General features: G+C 52.1%; 1 protein-coding gene across 1 annotated transcript in view; it reads left to right on the forward strand.

Annotated features, from left to right (window-relative positions):
- Window positions 1-12687: 12687 nt before the first annotated feature.
- The window catches only part of S100A10 (S100 calcium binding protein A10), a 38482-nt gene continuing 26611 nt past the window's right edge, over window positions 12688-24558 (forward strand). Inside the window, exon 1 of the mRNA XM_015429800.1 lies at window positions 12688-12769. The gene's annotated coding sequence lies outside the window, so the exon portion shown is untranslated. The remainder of the gene's footprint in view (window positions 12770-24558) is intronic.

Raw genomic sequence — 24558 nt, forward strand, 5'->3', positions numbered from 1 at the left:
TACGGCTTGCCCAAGGTCATCAAGCCAGGTGCAAGTGGAGGAGTGGGGAATCAAACCCGGTTCTCCTAGATTAGAGTCCGTGCACTTAACCACTACACCAAACTGGCTCACAGAGGGAACACTGTGTCTGGGGCAGTGATAAGCTGTATTCTTGGTGCTTGGGGGGCAACAGTTGAAGGGCTTCTGGAGTTGTGGCCCCACTGGTGGACCTCCTGATGGCACCTGGGTTTAGGCCACTGTGTGGCACAGAGTGTTGGACTGGATGGGCCATTGGCCTGTTCCAGCATGGCTTCTCTTATGTTCTTAATGTCTGGGGCAGTGATGTTCTGTCTTCTTGGTGCCTGGGGGGGCCACAGTGGTAGGGCTTCTGGAGTTGTGGCCCCGCTAGTGGACCTCCTGATGGCCCCTGAGTTTGGGCCATTGTGTGGCACAGAGTGTTGGACTGGATTGGCCACTGGCCTGATCCAACATGGCTTCTCTTATGTTCTCATATGGAGCAGAGGTCCATGAGCAGCTATTAGCCACAAGGTATAGAAGGAATGCTATGTCTGTGGCAGTGATGCTCTGTCTTCTTGGTGCTTGTGGGGAAACAGTGGGAGTTCATCAACTTGATTTGTGAAATTCATATAGCTTATGTAAAGATTGCTTTGACTCTTGATGCAGCCTGATATTCAGGCCCTGTGTTTTTAATTTTACTAATTTTACTACTGTGTACACCATATAATAAATATTTAGTTCGATTATATTTTATTGACTGAGGGGAACCTCCACATTCAGAGGCACTAATCCTCTGAATTCCAGAACCAGGAGGAAACACCACCAGGGGAAGGCCTCGGCATCTATGCCCTGTTGTTGGTCCTCCAGAGGAACTGGCTGGCCACTGAGTAAGACAGGAGGCTGGACTAGGTGGACCCTCACTGGTCTGACCCAGCAGGGCTCTTCTGAGGTTCTTCTCAAGGGAAGGCCTCGGCCTCTTTGCCTTGCTTGTTGGCCCTCCAGAGGAACTGCTTGGCCCCTGTGTGAGACGGGATGCTGGACTAGGTGGACCCTCACTGGTCTGACCCAGCAGGGCTCTTATGATGTTCTTCTCAGGGGAAGGCCTCGGCCTCTCTGCCCGGTTCTTGGCCCTCCAGAGGAACTGGCTGGCCACTGAGTGAGACAGGATGCTGGACTAGGTGGACCCTCACTGGCCTGATCCAGCAGGGCTCTTTTGATGTTCTTACACTCCACCCCCCAAAAATCTCCAGGAATTTCCCTACCCAGAGTTGGCCCTCTGCCACCTCAACAGGGTCATTATGAGGCTAGGATTGCCAGCCTGCAGGTGGGGCCTGGGGATCTCCTGCTTTTGCTCCTGATCTCCAGCTGACAGAGATCAGCTCCCCTGGAGAAAATGGCTGCTTTGAAGGGCGGACTCTCTGGCATGGTACCCTCCCGAGGCCCCTCCCCTCCCCAAACCCCGCCCTCTCCTGGCTCCTCCCCCAAAGTCTCCAGGTACTTTCCAACCCAGACCTGGCAACCCAATATGAGGCTCAAACAGGGGAAACCCTATCATATCCCTCGGCCTGGTCTCCTCAGAATAAGGGCAGGTTACGAAGGCAAGAAATCACAGTCAAGGAATGTCACTGAACAAACCAGATCCCGCCTGTTCCTCCCGTGTCATCCGAGCCCCGAATGATCTGGCAGAACAAGCCGAGGCAGTTTCTCCCCGGGCCTGGTAGGTGGGCTCTTCGGGAGCCACCCTCTTGGCGCTGGCAACGGGATTAACGGGCAAGACGGAATAGGAACATCCCAACCGCAGCAGAAAGCGCCCTCCTTTCCTTCCAAAGCCGCCCGCCTGCCAACGCCCAGCTGGGGACAATGCGGCTGCCACACCTGGGAAGGATCGGCCAAGAATCCTCCCGATTAGCAACGACTCTTGTGCTTTTCGTGGGCCTCTTGCGCAAGAGGTGAGTGGCGGGGCGTTTTTGCCCTGGCTCTAAAAAGGGCTTTTCTGCTCGACACGCTACTCAGGTTACCGTCCCCAGGTTGGGTAATTCCTCGAAACTTAGGGTTAGAGGCCAGGGTGTAATGCCACCGGTTCCATCCTCCAAATGAGCCACTTGCTCCAGACAAATGCATCTCTGCCTTCTGTAGATCAGTTGGAAGAAGAAGAGGGAAAGGAGGAAGAGGAGCAGCAAAAAAAAAGCAGAAGCAGGAGGAGGAGGAGGAGAATATATACTCCCCCTTCACTTGGAATCTCAGAGCCGCTGACAGTCTCCTTTCCCTTCCCCTCCCCACAAAGGGCACCCTGTGAGGTCGGTAGGGTTGACAGAGCTCTTTTGAGGACTGCTCTTGAGAGAACAGCTCTGAAAGAGCTTGTGACTGACCCAAGGTCACACCAGCAGCTGCATGTGGAGAAGTGGGGACTCAAACCCGGTTCTCCCAGATTAGAGTCTGCACTCCTAACCATTACACCAAACTGGCCTCTCTGGAGATATCCAGGCCCCATCTGGAGGCTGGAAACTGTACGGGCCAGTAACTCACAAAGTAGAATTTTTGCTCACAAGGCTCCACAGCTTAGAGGGAACATTGCTTCTGGGAATACCATCGCTTTGACCATATGGACTTTTGTTGGCAGGGCAATGTCTCTACTTTTTATTATGCCATCTAGGTTGGCCATCGCTTTTCTCCCAAGGAGCAGGCGTCTTTTAATTTCATGGCTGCAGTCACAGTCTGCGGTGATCTGGGATCCCAGAAACGTGAAGTCTGTCTCTACTTCCACGACTTCCCCTTCGATTTGCCAAGGAGTGATGGGGCCGGATGCCACAATCTTAGGTTTTTTTGACGTTGAGTTTCAAGCCAACTCTCGTCTACATCAGCTATTAATCTTTTACAGTTTCTATTGCTAAGTATATACATTCAACAGAGGTGCTTGATAGAGATCTACAGGCAGGTGGAACAGAACACAGAAATCAAAGAGAACGCAGCTGCCGATCTAGTTCGGCTTACGATATCTATGCAGCTCTCTGCCTTGGGAAATGAGACAACTTCCCCTCCCAGCAAAGCACCTCAGCGTGGCGAAAGCAGACGGCTGGCGACTATCCTAACAACAGGATAAATACAAAGGTTTTACATATGTTAAATTAACAAAGCTTTAGCACATCACAAAATTCCATTAAAATCCCTTTTGTTTAAGGTTGTGGGGAAAGCAGAAAACAAACACCTGAGGTTGCCAACTCTGGGTTGAAAAATTCCTGGACATTTGGGGGTGGAGCCTAGGGAGAGTGGGATTTAGGGAGGGGCGGGAACTCAGCAGGTTATAATGCTGTAGAGTCCACCCTCCCAAGCAGCCATTTTCTCCAGGGGGGACCGATTTCTGGACTCTGGAGACCAACTGTAATTTTAGAAGGTCTCCAGTCCCTACCTGGAGTATGGCAACCCTATGTACACCCCTGGGGTCCATTACTTCAGCTTTCCCTCTAGGTGAGGGGGTTTCTCTTCCTCGACCAATCAGACAGGGGGAGGGGCCAGCTCAAAATCCCACCAAAAGGAAACTTCTAACCAATACACTTTCATAAGAGCCAGTTTGGTGTCATGGTTAAGTGCGCGGACTCTAATCTGGGAGAACCGGGTTTGATTTCCCACTCCTCCACTTGCACCTGGCTGGATGACCTTGGGCAAGCCGTAGTTCTGATAAGAGCTGTCCTTGAAAATGAGCAGTTTCTGTCAGAGCTCTCTTCGCCCCACCGACCTCACAGGGTGTCTGTTGTGGGGAGGGGAAGGGAAGGGAGTTTGTAAGCCGCTCTGAGACACCTTTGGGTGGTGAAGGGTGGGGTATGAATCCAATCTTTTCTTCTTCTTCTATAGGAACATAAGAGAAGCCAATGTTGGATCAGGCCAACGGCGCATCCAGTCCACCACTCTGTGTCACACAGTGGCCAAAACCCAGGGGCCACCAGGAGGTCCACCAGCGGGGCCAGAACTCCAGAAGAACTCCCTCTCTTGCTCCCCCCAAGCACCAAGAATACAGAGCATCACTGCCCCAGACATAAGAGCAGAAGAGAAGTCATGTTGGGTCAGGCCAATGACCCATCCAGTCCAACACTCTGTGTCACACAGGGGCCATCAGGAGGTCCAGCAGTGGGGCCAGAACCCCCAAGCACCAAGAAGACAGAGCGTCACTGCCCCAGACATAAGCGCATAAGAGAAGCCGTGTTGGATCAAGCCGATGGCCCACCCAGTCCAGCACTCCATGTCACACAGTGGCCAAAACCCAGGGGCCACCAGGAGGTCCACCAGCGGGACCAGAACTCCAGAAGCCCTCCCACTGTCCCCCCCCCCAAGCACCAAGAAGACAGAGCGTCACTGCCCCAGACATAAGCGCATAAGAGAAGCCGTGTTGGATCAAGCCGATGGCCCACCCAGTCCAGCACTCCATGTCACACAGGGGCCAAAAGTCAGGTACTACCAGGAGGTCCACCAGCAGGGTCAAAACTCCAGAAGCCCTCCCACTGTGCCCCCCCCCAAGCACCAAGAAGACAGGGCATCCCTGCCCCAGACAGAGTGTTCTACCTACACCTTGTGGCAAATAGCCACTGATGGACCTCTGCTCCATATATTTATCCAATCCCCTCTTGAAGCTGTCTGTGCTTGTAGCCACTGCCACTACCTGCGGCAGTGAATTCCACGTCTTAATTACTCTCTGGGTGAAGAATTCCTGGAGATCCCCAGACCCCAGCCATGCAGGACTTCAGCTAGCCCCCTCTTACCAGCTTCATAGGTTAAAATCAGCACTGAGAATCCTTGGAAAGAGACTAGAGCACAGGGAACGCCTTTTAAGCGTATCCCCAAGGCATCTGCCAGTGAACAATCCCAAACATTTCTCAAAAGCAGCACTCCTTGCAACATTGTTAAGTATATGGTTGCAATGCGGTGCCAAAACAACTAACAGAATGCCAGAGCTTTCCCTGCCTAACCAATACAGTCATCTGAAAAGACCTTGCTTTGGGTGAATCCCAGAGTTGGAAGGGACCTCCAGGGTCATCTAGTCCAACCCCCTGCACAATGCAGGGAATTCACAAATACCTCCCCCTCCACACCCCCAGTGACCCCTGCTCCATGCCCAGAAGAGAGGGGGGGAACCCTCCAGGATCCTGCCAAACCGGCCTGCAGAAAAATGGCTTCCTGACCCCAAAGTGGCGATCGGCATTTCCCTGGGCGTGTCAGAAAGGGCCACGAGAACTAAGCACTGAGGCAACCCTTCCTGCCCTCCCTCTCGTGATCTGCCCGAGTTCGCAGAATCCGCATTGCTGTCAGATGGTCATCTAGTCTCTGTTTGAAAACCTTCAGAGAAGGAGAGCCTACTGCCTCCCGAGGAAGCCTGTTTCCCTGAGGAACCGCTCTCTGTCAGGAAGTCCTTCCTAATGTTTAGCCGGAAACTCTTCTGATTTAATTTCAACCGGTGGGTTCTGGTCCGACCTTCTGGGGCAACAGAAAAGAACTCCACACCATTCTGAGATTAGGCAGGTGGCAATCCGGGACAGGGCCTTCTCGGTTGTGGCACCAAAGCTGTAGAACTTTCTTTCTAGGGAGATTCATATCCAGGGGTCATTTCCTGCAGGAGCGCACAGGAGTGGAGCTCTGGCAGTAAAGAGCCCAGGGGGGCGGGCACATGCAACAAGCCCCGCCCCCTGCTCCCAGCAGCCCTCAGTCCGAGCAAGAAGCAGCCAGGTAAGTTGCAGAGCCCCCCCCCCCGGCCCAAAACAGTCCAGTGGCACCTTTAAGTCCAAGTTTTATTCAGGGACAAGCTCTCCCTCCTCTGCGAGGGCAGATCTGCGCATTCCCCCCCCAATAGCTAGCAATCCAGAACAGTCCAGTAGAGCCTGAGTGGTGGGGGTTGCCTTCTGACACGCTTCCGGTGATGTCAGGGGGGGTGGCATATGCAAATCAGTTAAGCTAATGAGTTATGCTAATGAGCTCCTGCACCTCTTTTTCTACGAAAGGACCCCTGCATCTACCCCTTTCTGTTGCCCTCTTCCGCCAGGAGGTGAAGCCCTTTTTGCTTTGTTTCCCGTTCCCTCAGGGATCCCGCTTTCCTAACCAGCGTTTTAACTGTCGTCTTGACATCTTTGTATGTATTTTAGCTCTGTTTTTAAATCTTCTTAATGTTGTATGTTCGGGGGGGGGGATACATTGTGGTTTTATTATATATCTTTTCATTTGTTAGCCACCTTGGTGGTCCGCGTGAGGGCAGACAGGCGGTATATTCATTTCGTAAAATAAAAATATTTTTTTTTAACTTTCTGCTTAAACTGCCACCACCGAAAAGGTCCCGTTTCCAGGCACCACCTGCCTGACTTCCAAAAGTGTAGGGGAGAGGTCGGCAGGGCTTCTGATGGTGATCTTTAGAAGAAGAAGAAGAGATTGGATTTATACCCCGCCCTTCACTACCCAAACGAGTCTCAGAGCGGCTTACAAACTCCTTTCCCTTCCCCTCCCCACAACAGACACCCTGTGAGGTCAGTGGGGCGAAGAGAGCTCTGACAGAAACTGCTCTTTTTCAAGAACAGCTCTTGTCAGAACTACGGCTTGCCCAAGGTCATCCAGCCAGGTGCAAGTGGAGGAGTGGGGAATCAAACCCGGTTCTCCCAGATTAGAGTCCGTGCACTCAAAAGGGAGCGGTGGCGTAGTCTGTAAAAGCCTGCAATATTCTATCGCCTGGAAACAGAAAGAACCCACCACAGAAAGAACAACATAGGAAGATCCCTGCTGCTTAGGTGCCTGGTAGGCATTCACCCCTCCCCTTGCACTGTGGCCCTAGTTAGGATGGTTTAAATGTCTCTGTAAACCGCTCCGAGCCTTCGAGAAGAAGCGGTATACAAGTTGAAAGTGTAATGTAAGTAATGTAATGTTAACCGCTACACCAAACTGGCTCTCTTTACTTCCAGACACAAGAGCAGGCAGTCCCTGAGGGTTGCTGGCCTGTTTAAAGCAGGGGTCCCCAAAACAAGCCCATATGTGAATGAGGCTGAAAATGCATATGGTCTTGCATTGATCATTTGACATGTTTATCAACTACATGTGAGAAATTATTACAGCTTATGTAAATCTTGTTCTGACTCTAATGCAGCCTGATATTCAGGCCCTGTGTTTTTAATATTACTATTGTGTACACTGTATAATAAATATTTAATTTGATATTATTTTATCTGCTGTAGCTTGACCCTTGTAGCATTATCAGCGTATTTTGGGTTGAGTTGTTTCCCCCTTTTCCTTCGTTTGTTCCACCAGCAGGGCCAGAACTACAGAAGCCCTCCCACTGTTGCCCCCCAAGCACCAAGAATACAGCACATCACTGCCCCATTCCATCTATACGTTGTGGCTAATAGCCACTGATGGACCTCTGTTCTTAAGAACATTAGAGAAGCCATGTTGGATCAGGCCAATGGTCCATCCAGTCCAACATTCTGTGTCACACAGTGGCCAAAACCCAGGGGCCATCCGGAGGTCCACCAGTGGGGCCAGAACTCCAGAAGCCCTCCCACTGTGGCCCTCCCGAGCACAAAGAATACAGAGCATCAGTGCCCCAGATATAAGGACATAAGAGAAGCCATGTGGGGTCAGGCCAAGGGCCCACCCAGTCCAATGCTCCTTGTGTCACACAGTGGCCAAAACCCAGGGGCCCTCAGGAGGTCCACCAGTGAGGTCAGAACTCCAGAAGCCCTCCCACTGTTGCCCCCCAAGCACCAAGTAGACAGAGCATCCCTGCCCCAGATATATTGTGTTCCATCTATACCTTGTAGCAAACAGCCACTGATGGACCTCTGATCTTAAAACATTAGAATAGCCATGTTGGATCAGGCCAATGGCCCATCCAGTCCAACACTCTGGGTCACACAGTAGCCAAAACCCAGGGGCCATCAGGAGGTCTACTAGGAGGGCCAGAACTCCAGAAGCCCTCCCAATGTTGCCCCCCCCAGCACCAAGAAGACAGAGCATCCCTGCCCCAAACAGAGTCTATACCTTGTGGGAAATAGCCACTCATGGACCTCTGCTCTTAACAACATAAGAGAAGCCATGTTGGATCAGGCCGATGGCCCATCCAGTCCAACACTCTGGGTCACACAGTAGCCAAAACCCAGGGGCCATCAGGAGGTCTACTAGGAGGGCCAGAACTCCAGAAGCCCTCCCAATGTTGCCCCCCCCAGCACCAAGAAGACAGAGCATCCCTGCCCCAAACAGAGTCTATACCTTGTGGGAAATAGCCACTCATGGACCTCTGCTCTTAACAACATAAGAGAAGCCATGTTGGATCAGGCCGATGGCCCATCCAGTCCAACACTCTGTGTCACACGGTGGCCAAAACCCAGGACCCATCACCACTGAGGTCAGAACTTCAGAAGCCCTCCCACCGTTGCCCCCCAAGCACCAAGAAGACAGACCATCCCTGCCCCAGACACTGTGTTCCATCTAGACTTTGTGACTAGTAGCCACCGATGGACCTCTGCTCCATATATTTATCCAGTCCCCTCTTGACGCTGTCTATGCCTATAGACATCACCACTTCTTGCAGCTGTGAATTCCACAACGAGGGAAGCAATGTCTTTTCTTCGCCCCTTACTGCTATTGTTCAAAAGACAGGACCACGAGCAGTGTTCCCTCTAAGGTGAGTTTGTGTGAGCTAGCTCACAGTTTTTTAGCCTCTGGCTCACACATTTTTGTCTTAGCTCAGGAAGCATGGCTCCAGAGCAAACTGATTTACACAGTAGCCAAATCGCTCGCTCACAACTTTAATGCCAGTAGTTCACAAAGTAGAAATTTTGCTCACGAGACTCCACAGCTTAGAGGGAGCATTGACCAGGAGCTAACGGAAGATCAGCCGGAACCTCCATACAATAGCTATTCTTTCAAAACCTTGTGTCCAGTGCTATCAGCCAGGAGAAGATGTCCCAGAACAGCTGAACGAGGCGTATGGCAAACAGAAAAGCCAAGAACAACACCAGCGGAGCGAGATTTCAGCACAAAGGGGAGGGCAGAGGCCGTGAAGATCTTCTCGGGGCCGGGAAAAGAAACAATAAGACGGCCAGGGGGAGAAAGCGGGTGCTCTCGGCACGAAGAGGGTTGCGTCTCCCCAGCCTGGCACGCGAGGTTTCTGATACACCCAAGCGAGGATTCCAGATCTGATCCGAGAAATGTGTCGATACTCAGGGAAGAGACGCCTATAATTAGCAATTGGCATCCTGCGTCGCGAGACCCGACTGTTGCTATTTGGACTGGCAGGCAATGCTCCCTCTAAGGTGTGTAGTCTTGTGAGCAAAAATTCCGCTTTGTGAGCTACCGGCATTAAAGTTGTGAGCGAGCGATTTGGCTGCTGCGTGAATTAGTTTGCTCCAGGGCCATCCTTCCTGAGCTGTGACAAAAATCTGTGAGCTGGAGGCTAAAAAACTGTGCGCTAGCTCACACTAACTCAGCTTAGAGGGAACACTGCAGTGGCAGGTGACGTTAGCACCACCCGCCCACCCTTCACATGCTAACCAGGGGTCTCCAACACTGTGCCCGCGGGCACCATGGCATGCGCCAAGATGGCGTGCTGAGAGCGGGCTAAACTACTCCGGTTCTGACCGGATTATATTTGATCTGTATAATCGCGATCACACTTACCTCCCTTATCCCGCCTCGCCGCACAGTCACGTTGCTCCCCGGCGTCTACACTACCGACGCGCGAGAGCGTGTGTCAGTGGGTTTTAAAAAAAGTTTCTGTTTGCACATGCACATAGGCACTCATCGGTAGAAGGGGGGGCAAAACAACCATGGCGCATGCGCAGAACCACCAGGGCGAATCAATCCAACCCCTCCAACAAAAGGCTTCCCTTTAAACGTTTGACCCGGAAATGGTCTCTGTGAGATCCCGAACTCATCTAAACGCTAAAACAAGTGACCGTTTAAATGTCGGTTTTCTAAACACGGTAGCGGAACTCCGCCTATGCACGCACCACTGATGCTCAAAAAAAATGGTGGGTGAAAAGCGGAAGCCTTGGGCAGCTTTCGAGCGGGGAAGGGGTTTAAACCAAAAGTGGCTCAACACCGGAGGAGCGATCACACAGGGAGGAAATGCGGCTTTAAACGGGAGAGCTGAGAAAACACCACTTTGGGACCTGGTAACAAAATTTGTTGTTGTTGTTCAGTCACACAGTCGAGTCCGACTCTTCGCGACCCCATGAACTAGATCCCGCCAGGCCCTCCTGTCTTCCGCTGTCCTCTGAAGTTTGCTCAGTTTCATGTTCGTTGCCTCGATGACACTGTCCAACCATCTCATCCTTTGCCGTCCCCGTCTTCTTTGACCTTCAATCTTTCCCAGCATCAGGGTCTTCTCCAGTGAGTGCTCCCTTCTCATTTGGTGGCCAAAGTATTTGAGCTTCAGTTTCATTATCTGGCCTTCCAGGGAACAGTCAGGGTTGATTTCTTTTAGGATTGACTGATTTGATCTCCTTGCAGTCCAAGGAACTCTCAAGAGTCATCGCCTGCACCATAATTCGAAAGCATCTATTCTTCGGTGCTCGGCCTTCCTTATAGTCCAACTCTCGCAGCCACACATGACTACTGGGAATACCATTGCTTGGACCATGCGTATTTTTGTTGGCAGGGTGATGTCTCTACTTTTTATCATGCTGTTTAGGTTCGCCATCGCTTTCCTCCCAAGGAGCAGGCGTCTTTTAATTTCATGGCTGCAGTCACAGTCTGCGGTGATCTGGGATCCCAGGAACGTGAAGTCTGTCACTACTTCCACGACTTCCCCTTCTATTTGCCAAGGAGTGATGGGGCCGGATGCCATGATCTTAGTTTTTTTGATGTTGAGCTTCAAGCCCACTTTTGCGCTCTCCTCTTTTACCCTGAGCAAGAGGCTCTTGAGGTCCTCTTCACTTTCTGCCATCAGAGTGGTATCGTCTGCATATCTGAGGTTGTTGATCTTTTCCCCAGCAATCTTAATTCCCGCTTGTGATTCATCCAGGCCAGCATTTCGCATGATGTACTCTGCATATATATTAAATAAGCAAGGTGACAATATACATCCTTGTCGTACTCCTTTTCCTATGCTAAACCAATCAGTTGTTCCATATCCGGTTTTGAGCCAGAAACCAACGGCTGCAGATGGGAGGCAGATGTTGACTTTGTGATAGTGCAGATAAAATCCGTTTCTGAAGCATGACTAAAGCTGATCAAACAGCCCATCTGAAGGCACACAGAGTTGGAAGGGACCTCTGGGGTCATCTAGTCCAACCCTCTGCACAATGCAGGAAATTCACAAATACCTCCCCCTCCACACCCCCAGTGACTGCCGTTCCACACCCAGAAGATGACAAAACCCTCCAGGGTCCCTGGCCATTCTGGCCTGGAGAAAAATTGCTTCCAATGTCCCCTCTAAGCTGTGGAGTCTACTTTGTGAGCTACTGGCATTAAAGTTGTGAGCGATTTGGCTGCTGCATAAATAGTTTGCTCTGGAGCCCATCCTTCCTGAGCAAAGACAAAAATATGTGAGCTGGAGGCTAAAAAACTGTGAGCTAGCTCACACTAACTCAGCTTAGAGGGAGCACTGTATCCTGACCCCAAAGTGGCGATCGGCATTTCCCTGGGCTTGTAAGAAAGGGCCAGGAGAACTATGCACATATATGTGGCACTGTACAATAGAGAGCCGGTGTAGTTTAGTAGTTGGATCTGGAAGACCCAGGTTCGAATCCCCACTCTGCCGTCAATGGTTGCTGGGTGACCTCGCTCTCTCCTCCAGCAAGGAAGTTGTGAAGATATGAATGAAGATCAGATGATGCAACCCACTTCGGGTCGCCATAGGGAAGGAAGGCGGAGTATACATGAAGGAAATAAAATAAATAATCATGATAAATGGTGCACTGATGGCGCCAGGGACAGATAAAAGATTTGGGCGTGGCGCTTGGAAAGGGCAACAGGGAAAGGCGGCCGCATTTCCCATGTGCCCAAACGGAGCCCCGAACTCCACACTGCCCTCCGAGCCGCCATTGTCGCCACCCTTTTTTGTAGCCCCAAACGTACCCCCACCCCACCTAGCTTGCGCCCTGCCTTCATCCAGACCTGCCTTTCTACCCCTGCAAGGTAGGCCAGCGCTATTAAGCTCCTAGCGCAGACGGGAGGGAAGCCCAAGCCCACCTGGAGAGACAGGGTTGCCAGTCTCCAGGTGGCGTCTGGAGATCACCCGCTTTTACAACTGGTCTCTAGCGGGCAGAGATCAGCCCCCCCCGGAGAAAATGGCTGCTTGGAAGGGAGGACCCTATGGCACTGTACCCTGCTGAGGCCCCTCCCCTCCCCAAGCCCCGCCCTCTCCCGGATCCACCCCCAAAGCCTCCAGGTATTTTCCAACCCAGACCTGGCAACCCAACGGAGAGATGATTTCCTAGTTCTCCGCTCCACTTCTAACCCTCTCTGCACCTGTCGAATGCCTGCCTGCCTGGGCACTTGGGTTGCGCAGCGGCCCCGCGGACGCACAGGAAAGACCGGAACGAAAAGAGACGGGAATCGATTGCTTTAAGCAGGGCAGGACGGGCTCCCCCCCGGTGGCTCCTCTCCAAGGGGCCGGTCCGCTTTCCTCGCCCAGCCGGAGGGCCCGTCCTCCCTCTCCACTCCGCCCACTGCCCGGCCCAACCCAGCCCCGCTCCGGCTGGCGGAAACTGCAGAGGTGGCGGCTCGCCTCACTGTTTCTCGGCCAGCCGTCGCTGCAGGCTGCTCTCTCTCGCTCTCCTCCCAGCTGCTCGGATCCGCCTTGGTGAGTGTCATCTTTTTTTTTTTCCCCTTGTGCGTAACGGGGACTTTTTGGAGAGCCTCTCGCGCGGTGCGTAAAGCAGGGCGCATTCGCTGCGCTCCAGTTCCCAGTGTGGGGAAACGTTTTTGCTCCAGGTTCAAGGGGAAAAGGGGGGGGGGGGGTGGGAATTGCGTCTCAAAAAAAACCCTTGTATACTAGGGAGGGAAAAAGAATCTGCGTTCTTAAAAAAAAAAAGGGAGTGGGGTTCAGATCTGGAATCGCTCCCATCCTAATACACAGATCTGTGCCTGCGTGCTCCCCTTGCCAAACTGGAGTGGAGACACACAGTCCGGGTCCAACGCGTTAGATGAATATCTGTTTAATGCATTTAAAACAGGGAATACAAAGCTGAGTGCCGTAGCGCTCCAGCCGTTCCAAAACTGTATTCTGCCATAGCCAGGAAGGGCGGAAGGTCTTATACCCCAAATGAGATCACATTCATTTTCCCCCTTGTCCTACAATCCCGTGCAAAAAGGGTGGAGGTCCCTTGGCTCGAGTTTGCAGTTTGGGCCAGGTGTGGTCCTCACCACTGGAGAGATGCGGGTGCCTTGTTTGGCGAAGGGGGGGGGGTAGGTGAGGTCAGGAGAAGGGAGCAAATTGTCCATCTGATGCCCTGGAGGAAAAGGGAGGCTCCCTGTTCGAATCAGGGGATGTCTCCGGTAGGGATGCCAGCCTCCAGGCGGGACCTGGGGATCCCCGGGAACTACAGCTCATCTCCAGACTGCAGAGCTCAGTTCCCCTGGAGAAAATGGCTGCTTTGGAGGGCGGATTCAATGGCAGTGTAGGTCCCCGTCCTCCCCAGGCTCCAAACCCACTTCTCCAGGAGTTTCCCAACCTGGAGCTGGCAACCCGACCCCCCACCAGTGGCAGGTGGGGCCCTGGCAACCCTACTCCAGTGAGAATTGGTTTTGGGGGGGACAGCATGCCAACTTTAAATCCCAAACATACCACTTTAAGAAAAAGGATCACCTCCCCAGCGGTGTTCCCTCTAAGCTGAGTTTGTGTGAGCCAGCTCACCATTGGTTAGCCTCCTGCACACAGAGTTTTGTCTTCGCTCAGGAAGGAATGGCTCCAGAGCAGATGAATTCATGCAGCAGCCAAATCGCTCACTCACAGCTATAATGCCAGTCACTCACAAACAATGCTCCCTCTCAGCTGTGGAGTCTTGTGAGCCAAAAATTCTATTTTGGGAGCTGCTGGCATTAAAGTTGTGAGCGAGCAATTTGGCTCCTGCATACATTAGCTTGCTCTGGAGCCCTCCTTCCTGAGCCAAGACAAAAGGGTGTGAGCCGGAGGCTAAAAAAACTGTGAGCTAGCTCACACTAACTCAGCTTAGAGGGAACACTGCCCACAAAGTAGAATTTCTGCTCAGGAGACTCCACAGCTTAGAGGGAGAACTGAGTCCCCCAGCTAAAATGAAGTAGCTTGAGAGGTCCAAAGAGAACCTCTCCGCAGCCGCCCGGAGAAAAAGGGTGTGTCCATGGGAGCCTTTTGCCCTGGGAAGCCTTGAAAAACCCAGTGGGGGAGGGATAGTGGTTAGTAGACCTTCCCCAGGGTGAAATGAATTGAGCCACACCCATTTCTGAGGTCCTGGCTGGAGGACACCAGTGTTCCCCCTAAGCTGAGTTAGTTTGAGCTAAGGCACAGATTTATTTAGCCTCCGGCTCACACATTTTTGTCTTCGCTCGGGCAGGACGGCTCCAGGGCCAACTAATTTTATGCAGCAGCCAAATCGCTCGCTCACCACTTTAATGCCAGTAGCCCACAAAGTAGAATTTTTTGCTCACAAGACTCCACAGCTTAGAGGGAGCATTGAAGGACACCCTGCTTATTCTGCCCCAAGGGGAGAGCAAGCGAGCGAGAAATGGAACTCTTCATTTCCAGCATGGGCTCCGGGCGTCTCCCTATCAATCCTTCTCCTCCTAGAAATCGTGGTGAGCCACCCATACGATTTAAATTTGCAGAGCGAGGCATCCTTATTCCGGCGCTCTGAACAATCCCGATCGAAGCGATAGGCGACAGAGGATCCGGAGTGTGTAGCTCTTGCTTAAGGCGGTCACGAGAGCTTGGCCAGGATCAGGTCAAAGTCCACCGAGGCCAACATTCTTTGCAGATGTTCCAACAACCTTGGGTGTTTCCCCTGGCAGTCGGCCAGAGGTCTATCACTTACGCCCCGGTCAGGATGGGCCTGGCTAACCTGATCTCATCAGATCTTGGAAGCTAAGCAGGGTCGGCCCTGGTTAGTATTTGGGTGGGAGACCACCAAGGAAGCCCAGGGTTGTTAGGCAGAGGGAAGCTGTGGCCAACCACCTCGTGATCTTCTCAGATCTCAGAAGCTAAGCAGGGTTAGTCCTGAATTTATTTATTTTATTTACTTATTTACAGAGCAGGCTCAGGGCGGCTTCCATACAAACATAAATACAACTTAAAATCATACAATTATTTTTAAAAAACAGATAAAACAGATACAAACACAAAATGCTGGTGGCAGTTAACAAGATGGATTTCCACTCCCCGGATGTTCTCAGATGTTCTTCTGCTCATCATTTCTTATGTCATCGGCCCAATGTTAAAACCATGGGCCAGGGCTCTATGGCCGCGGCGGCCCCTAATTAAATGCCTGGCAGAAGAGCTCCGTCTTGCAGGCCCCGCGGAACTGTGAAAGGTCCCGCAGGGCCCTGATCTCCTCCGGGAGCTCGTTCCACCAGGTAGGGGCCGCCACTGAAAAGGCCCCGGCCCTGCTAGTAGCTAGCTTGACCTCCCGAGGTCAAGAGCTCTCTCAGCCCCGCCTACCTCACAGGGTGTCTGTTGTGGGGAGGGGAAGGGAAAGGAGTTTGTAAGCCGCTCTGAGACTCCTTTGGATAGTGAAGGGCGGGGTATAAATCCAATCTCTTCTTCTTCTTCTTCTACGTCACTTGAGAGCCAGTTTGGTCTAGTGCTTAAGTGTGCAGACTCTAATCTGGGAGAACTGGGTTTGATTCCCCACTCCTCCACTTGCATCTGCTGGATGACCTTGGGCAAGCCGTAGTTCTGACAAGAGCTGTTCTTGAAAAAGAGCAGCTTCTGTCAAGAGGTCTCTTAGCCCCACCGACCTCACAGGGTGTCTGTTGTGGGGAGGGGATGGGAAAGGAGTTTGTAAGCTGCTCTGAGACACCTTCGGGTTGTGAAGGGCGGGGTATGAATCCAATCTCTTCTTCTCTTCTCCTTTGTGACTCGGAGCTCACTTCATCAGATACATGGAGGGGGATCCATCGGGCTCATTTATATATCCACAACAGAATGGGGGGGGGGGACAATGCTGCAAACAGAGTCTGGTTCCAAACGAAAGTCAGTCCGTCCGAAGAGTGAATCAGTTTGCTCAGAGTGAGTAACGCCCGCGACTGTTATTAGAAAGGCAAAGCGCAGCGCCAGGATTTGACAAGATAAGCAGACCAAGGAGGAAATCACAGAATAATAGCGGCTTTAATTAACATCTGGAAGTGGGCGGAGATGTTAATTTTGGCAGGTGTACCTCTGTGCCTTCTCATGGCCTCTGCCTATCTCACTTCATCCGGCACCAGTTTTACATTTTGCCTGACTAAACAATAGTCGGGAGAGTCTCGCATCCACCCTGGATCGGATCCTGTTTTGAACCAACCCCTCTTCTTAGCATTTCCCCCTCTACCTCGCATTGGCATATATAAACCGGCCTGGCAGGCCGACGCCCCATGCATTTGAGGAAGCGAGCACTGACTCACAGAAACGTGTGTCGCTATAAATGGTGCGAGTCCTACTTTGCGTGTAATCAATACTATTTTATGTATGCCGGATTCTTGTTTTACAAGGGCGGTAGGGTTGCCGTGCAGAATACGGCAGGATGTTGCTGATTTGATTTAAAACGTGTCTGTCCCGAATTCGAGACAGCTTAGTGGGGTGGAGGTTACCGAAAGAGAGTTGGAGCATGAGAGGAGGGAAGATCCGGACCACCACCCCTCCCCAAAGCCATGCTTGCCGACCTGTGAACTAAAGGAAACCACATGCTCATGAGACAGAGGAGATAAGAGGGACATCACAGGATATCTAATACAGCCCAGTCGATCTGGGTGCGTCCGGCTTGACAGATTTCAAAATCCTGATTTGATGGACCATCTGGCCTTCTTGGTTCCCCTTTTAGTTTTCCTCTCCTGGCGTTTGGCAGTTTCCCTGCCGTTGCTAAAGTTGTTTCATAAGAACATAAGAGAAGCCAATGCTGGATCAGGCCAGTGGCCTGTCCAGTCCAACACTCTGTCACACAGTGGCCAAAAATACCAGGTGCCCTCAGGAGGTCCAGCAGTGGGGCCAGGACACTAGAAGCCCTCCCACTATTACCCCCCCCCCCAAGCACCAAGGATAGAGTGCATCACTTGCCCCAGTCTGAGAGTTCCTATCTATATCTTGTGTTTCAGTTCTGGGTTGGTTGGTTTGTTCTGGATGCATGAAGTCTCTCGGTGTTACAGACAAAGTTTGAATACATGTGCAGTGTATATGCACATGGGTATGTGCGTAAGAACAGAAGAAGAGCCCTGCTGGGTCAGACCGGTGGTCCATCTAGTCCAGCATCTTGTCTCTGGAGGGCCAACAACAGGGCAAGAGAGGCCGAGAACTTCTCCTGAGGAGAGCATCAGAAGAGCCCTGCTGGATCAGACCAGTAGCCCATCTATCTTGTTCCACACACTGGTCAACCAGTTCCTCTGCAGGGCCAACAACAGGGCAAGAGAGGCCGAGAACTTCTCCTGAGGAGAGCATCAGAAGAGCCCTGCTGGGTTATACCAGTGAGGGTCCATCCAGTCCAGCATCCTGTCTCACACAGGGGCCAGCCAGTTCCTCTGGCTGGCCAACAACAGGGCAGAGAGGCCGAGGCCTTCATTAGAGTGTCAGAAGAGCCCTGCTGGATCAGACCAGTAGCCCATCTAATCTAGCATCTTGTTCCACACACTGGTCAACCAGTTCCTCTGCAGGGCCAACAACAGGGCAAGAGAGGCGGAGACCTTCTCCTAGTGTTGCCTCCTGGCTCTGGGATTCGCAGGTTTAGTGCCTCTGAATGTGGAGGTTTCCTATAAGAACATCAGAAGAGCCCTGCTGGACCAGAGCAATGGTCCATCCAGTCCAGCATCCTGTCTCACACAGGGGCCAACCAGTCCCTCTGGAGGGCCAACAAGAGGACCTAGAGGCCAAGACATAAGAAGAGCCCCACTGGATCAGACCAGTGAGGGTCCATCTAGTCCAGCATCCTGTCTCACACAGGGGCCAACCAGTTCCTCTGGAGGGCCAACAACAGGACAGAGAGGCCGAGGCCTTCCCCTGAGAAGAACATCAGAAGAGCCCCGCTGGATCAGATCAGTGAGGGTCCATCTAGTCCAGCATCCTGTCTCACACAGGGGCCAACCAGTTCCTTTGGAGCTCCAGCAACAGGACATAGAGGCTCTGTTCTTCCCCTGATGTTGACTCCTGGCTTTGGGATTCAGAGGATTAGTGCCTCTGAATGTGGAGGTTCCCCATAGCCACCGTGGCTAGCAGCCACTGATAAAAACCTATCCTCCATCAATCTATCGAATCCCCTTTCCCGGCTGTTTATTCCTGTGGCCATCACGACATCCTCTGGCAGTGAATTCCACCTTTCAATCGCTCTCTATGTAAAGTGGTTCTGTAGAAAGTTCCAGAAGTCTCCGGATTTGTGATTTGAAGTTTGGGGGAGCCTCCCTGAGGTTCTTGAAGGCGGTCCGTAGGTTATCGTTGGGACGAGGAGACTGAATTGGCTGAGGCAAACTCTTTCAGAAGACGGGAGGGGGGCTTGCGAGCACAGGCTGTTCCTTGGGGGTTGGTGTGACCTACTTAAGACGGGTTTAGATCACATGTTGGCAGGAAGGCTTCGCGCCTTCTGGTCCCCAGAGCGGCTCTGTCATCCGAACGGGAGTCCAAAACCTTCCTTTTCTGACTTGGGGGATGGGGGGCGAGTTGAGTTTTCAAAGCAAGCGCGTTTGCACGGTGCCCGTCGGATTTTGCGTCTCTTTGGATCATTAGAAAGAACCCTGCAGGATCAAAGCAGTGGTCCGGCATCGAGTTAACGTTAAGAGCCTCATGGAAAGCCCACAAGCAGCATTGGTCCTCTCCTGCCGTGCTGTGTGGCCTGGATGGGCGTTTGGTGTCGCAGTTAAGTGCGCGGACTCTAATCTGGGAGAACCGGGTTCGACTCCCCACGCCTCCACTTGCAGTTGCTGGATGACCTTGGGCAAGCCGTAGTTCTGTCAGAGCTGTTCTTGAGAGGGCAGTTTCTGTCAGAGCTCCTTCAGCCCCACTGACCTCACAGGGTGTCTGTTGTGAGGAGGGAAAGGGAAAGGAGTTTGTAAGCTGCTCTGGGACTCTGAGTGAAGGGCGGGGTGTAAATCCAATCTCTTCCTCCTCTTCCTCTTCCTCCTCTTCTTCCTGTTTCTGTATACTGTCTTTCCACAATTGGTTGGGAGCAGACGCAAGCCTTTGGGGGAATCTGTGTGACCCTTGATGACACCAGGCGAAATTCCCCTCGAGGTGGATGATGATGCTGTCATTTCTGCAATTGGGCTGGGATTTCTCCAAGAGACGCTGCTGGGTGTGCAGTGGGATTGCTAATCCACGTGAGTGCTGGTTTGCCTGTGGAGGAGCAGGCAGGAGGTGGAATGCGCCGTCAGTGGTGACCCATGTGGGATTTTTCAAGGCAAGAGACGAGCAGAGGCGGTGGCAGCCCTGGATTTCGGTGGCGGTCTCCCATCCAGGCCAGGACAGACACAGAGGTGGCTCGAGATGGGTGGCCATGTTAGTCTGTCTGTAGCAGTAGAAAAGAGCAAAAGTCCAGGAGCAACTTAAAAACTAGCAAAAAATATGTGGCAGGGGAGGAGTTTTCACAGAATCATAGCGTTGGGACCTCCAGGGTCATCTAGTCCAACTCCCTGCACATTGCAGGGAATTCACAAAAACCTCCCCCTTCACACTCCCAGTGACCCCTGTTCCACACCCAGAAGATGACAAAACCACTGCAGTAGGGGTCATTTCCTGCAGGAGCGCACAGGAGCGGAGCTCCGGCAGTAAAGAGCCCAGGGGGCGGGCACATGAAACAAACCCCGCCCCCTGCTCCCAGCAGCCCTCAGTCAGAGCAAGAAGCAGCCAGGAAAGTTGCAGAGCCCCCCCCCCCCCACGCCCCCCGGTCCAAAACAGTCCAGTGGCACCTTTAAGACCAAGTTTTATTCAGGTACAAGCTCTCCCTCCTCTGCGAGGACAGATCTGCACGTCCCCCCCCTCAATAGCTAGCAATCCAAAAGATTCCAGTGGAGCCTGAGCGGTGGGTGTTGCCTTCTGACACACTTCCTGTGATGTCAGGGGGTGTGGCCTATACAAATAAGTCATGCTAATGAGTTATACTAATGAGCTCCTGCACCTCTTTTTCTACGAAAGGACCCCTGCCCTCCAGGATCCCCGGCCAAACTGGCCTGGAGAAAAAATGGCTTCCTGACCCCTGGGCGTGTGAGAAAGGGCCATGAGAACTAAGCACTGAGGCAACCCTTCCTGCCCTCCCTCTCGCGATCTGTCTGAGTCCACAGAATCAGCATGGCTGTCCGATGGCCGTCGGGCCTCTGCTTGCAAACTCCCGCAGAAGGCGAGCCCACCACCTCCCGAGGACGCCTGTCCCACTGAGGAACTGCTCACCGCTCACGTCTTCAGACCTCTGAAGAGCAAGAGTCCAGGAGCACCTTAAACATTAGCAAAACATGTGGCAGGGGATGAGCTTTTTTGAGTCACGGCTCTCTTCTTCCGATACAGAATGCGTGAGCGTTGACTCATGAAAGCTCGCCCCTTGCCAAAAATTTGGTTAGTCTGAAGAAGTGAGCAGAGAGTCACGAAAGCTCCTCCCCTGCCACGTATTCTGTTAGTCTTTAAGGTGCTCCTGGACTCTGGCTCTTTTCTACTGCTACCAACAGAGGTGGCTTGCCGTTGCCTGCCTCTGCTTAGCAGCCCTGGACTTCATTGCTGGTCTCTCGTGCCATTACTAACCAGGGCCAAACTTGATCTTAGGATGCATTAACAGAAGCATCGTGTCCAGATCACGGGAGGTGGTCGTTCCGCTCTATTCTGCTATGGTCAGGCCTCACCTGGAGTCCTGTGTCCAGTTTGGGGCACCACATTTTAGGAAGGATGTTGACAAGCTTGAGCGTGTCCAGAAGAGGGCAACCAGGATGGTGAGAGGGTTGGAATCCAAGTCTTATGAGGAAAGGCTGAAAGAGTTGGGTCTGTTTAGCCTGGGAAAGAGAAGGCTTTGAGGGGACATGGTTGCAGTCTTCAAGCATCTGAAGGGCTGTCATGTAGATGATCTATTCTCTCTTGCTCCGGGGGTTGCAAGACTAGGTCTAATGGGTGGAAATTACAAGGGAGTCCTTACCGGCTAAATATCAGGAGAAACTTCCTAACTGTAAGAGTGGTTGAGCAGTGGGACAGTCTGCCTCAGGAGGTGGTGGGTGCTCCTTTGCTGGACGTTTTCAAACGGAGGCTGGACGACCATCTTTCGGTTATGTTGTAGGGCTATCTTTCAGCTATGCCTCCTGCAGAGTGCAGGGGGTTGGACTAGATGACCTGCAAGGTCCCTTCCAACCCTCACATTCTATGATTAGTGTCCAGTCTCTGACAAATTCGGACTCGTCTGGGCTATTCAAGCTGTTACCCAGTACCTGTTGACTCGAAGAGCCTTTAAGTCCCAGGTGACTCATAGGCAGTGTTCCCTCTAAGCTGAGTTAGTGTGAGCTAGCTCACAGTTTCTTAGCCTCCGGCTCACACATTTTTGTCTACGCTCAGGAAGGATGGCTCCAGAGCAAACTAATGTATGCAGTAGCCAAATCGCTCGCTCACAACTTTAATGCCAGGAGCTCACAAAGTAGAATTTTTGCTCACAAGACTCCACTGCTTAGAGGGAACATTGCTCATAGGCTGTGGTCACACATGCAGCTCAATAGTCCACTTTCAATGCAATTTGGGCTGTGTGAACTGGCAAAATCCAGTTGGAAAGTGGATTATTTCGTGTGTTGTGACCGCAGTGACCCCCTCATGGCGTTTTCAAGTCAAGAGAGGAACAAGGTAGGTTTCCCTGCTTCTGTGTAGCAACCCTGGGACTTCCTTGGCGGTCTCCCATCCAAGTCCTAACCAGGACCGACCCTGCTTAGCTTCCGAGATCTGGCAAGATCAGGCTAGCGTGGGCCACCCAGGTCCATGGTTTCTCATTGCCTGCCTCTGCGTGGTGACCCTCAACTTCCTTGGTGGTCCCCCATCCAAGTACTAACCAAGGCTGACCCTGTTTAGCTTCTGAGATCTGATGAGATCGGGCTAGCCTCGGTCATCCAGGTCAGGGCCAGAGAGGTGGTAGCCCAGCCCAGAATAAACCGGACGAGAAGAGGCTGGATTTATACCCCGCCCTTCACTCGGACTCTCAGAGCGGCTTACAAACTCCTTTCCCTTCCCCTTCCCGCAACAGACACCCAGTGAAGTAGGTGGGGCTGAGAGAGCTCTTGACAGAAACTGCTCTTTTTCAAGAACTCACTACCAGGGGTTAGAATGAAGTCTAAGTAGTCCTTCCTGGCAACTAAGTGAGGTAGGTGGGGCTGAGAGAGCTCTTTCGAGGACTGCCCTTTCGAGGACAGCTCTTGTCCGAACTGTGGCTTGCCCAAGGTCATCCAGCAGCTGCAAGTGGAGGAGTGGGGAATCAAACCCGGTTCTCCCAGATTAGAGTCCACACACTTAACCACTGACTGGCGTCCTTACGTACAGAATGCCCATTGACTAAGGAGCAGTCAAAATGGCTGTCTGTCCCTTGTTTTTGTTTAAACTTTTTATTTAATCATATCATATTGCAGCCTTTCAACAGAACAGAGTATACAGAACTGAAATATTGAACAATATAATAAGGGTGCAAACCGTCAGTAAAACTGAGTGTGAATAACTAAACCGGGTGAACCAAAAGTACAAATGCAGGGCTGAGAATTCTATTGAACAGCACAGATTTACACCAACGTTGGAACGGTGCGTTAGACTAAGGAATAGAGACAATCCATTCCGGCTGAGCAGAGCAGAGAAAGTTGACTTTTACTTAAAACATAGCAATCACTCGAGAGATCAGACCAACGCTGCATGTCCCATGTTTACACGGCTTGCCGGCACCGCGTCAGACCCTGCGAGGAACCCAGAGGTGTGGCCGAGCCCGTGAATAACCCCATCGAAACTTCGAACGCTGCATTCAGTCTGTTCTTTCCAGATGGTTATCTGCCTCCTTATTAGCTCCTTATGACTTTAATTAGGACATGCAGCATATTTCCACTGCTTAGCGAGCAAGTGTTTGGCAGATTTCCATGCAGATTTCCATTTTAGCTTTCCGGGAATCTGCCCTGGATCTTTGCAGGCGATTTCCATTTTTACCCCAGTTTGGCGTAGTGGTTAGGAGCGCGGACTCTAAGCTGGGGGAACCAGGTTTGATTTCCCCACTCCTCCACATGCTGCTGCTGGTGTGACCTTGGGTCAGTCACAAGTTCTCTCTGAGCTGTTCTCCAATGAGCAGTTCTCTCAGAGCTCTCTCAGCCCCACCTCCCTCTCTGGGACATCTTTGGGTAGTGAATCCTCCTCCTCCCAAAGAACTCTGAGGAATATACAAACCAGGTTTCCTACTTCCTAGGTTTTCACTTTACAACAGCCCTGTGAGGCGGGTGTAGGCTAAGAGAGTGTCTGTGTGTGGCTGGCCAGAGGTCACCCAGCAAGATACATAATGCAGTGGGGATTTGAATCTGACTGCCCCTAGATCCTAATCTGCTGCTCTAAGCATGACACCTCTCTCAGGCGTGCAAGCACACGCATCGGAACAAACTATGTATACGTCTGCCCTCTTACCTTCCACTCCAGTGTATCTGAAGAAGTGTGTGCATGCACACGAAAGCTCATGCGTGGAATGAACCTCTGATGGTCCTGAAGGTGCCACTGGACTCTAAATTCGCTCTGCTGCTTCAGACCAACATGGCTGACCCCCTGGAACTATGCATCAGAACAAAGTTTGAGTCCAGCGGCACCTTTAAAGCCAACAAGGCTTAATATCTGGGTATAAGCTTTTGTGTGCATGCACACTTCTTCAGATACATTGAAACAGGCTTCCTCAAGTCTTACATATAGAAGAAGAGGAGGAGGAGGAGGAAGAAGAGGAAGAAGAAGTCGGGGCTGCGAGAGTTCTTTCGAGGACTGCCTTTTCAAGGACAGCTCTTGTCAGAACTACGGCTTGCCCAAGGTCATGCCAGCAGCTGGACGTGGAGGAGTGGGGAATCAAACCCGGTTCTCCCAGATTAGAGTCCGCGCACTTAACCACTGCACCAAACTGGCTAGGTAGAGAGAGAGAGGGAGGAATTTTGGTTGCCAGGAAGGGCTAGTTAGAGTCATGCATTGTGCAGCTCGGGAGACTGGTGGTTATGGTTTGAAAGCACATTCTTGGATCGCTTGAGGCCACAGATGTGACTAGTATCTGCCGAGGAACTGGTTGGCCCCTGTGTGAAACGGGATGCTGGACTAGATGGACCCTCACTGGTCTGACCCAGCAGGGCTCTTTTTAGGTTCTGATCAAGGGAAGGCCTCGGCCTCTCTGCCCTGTTGCTGGCCCTCCAGAGGAACTGGTTGGTCCCTGTGTGAGACAGGAGGCTGGACTGGATGGACCCTCACTGGTCTGACCCAGCAGGGCTCTCCCGATC

The sequence above is a fragment of the Gekko japonicus genome, unplaced genomic scaffold (assembly GCF_001447785.1).
Source record: "Gekko japonicus isolate JY-2015 unplaced genomic scaffold, Gekko_japonicus_V1.1 scaffold1096, whole genome shotgun sequence".
Classification (NCBI taxonomy): Eukaryota; Metazoa; Chordata; class Lepidosauria; order Squamata; family Gekkonidae; genus Gekko; species Gekko japonicus.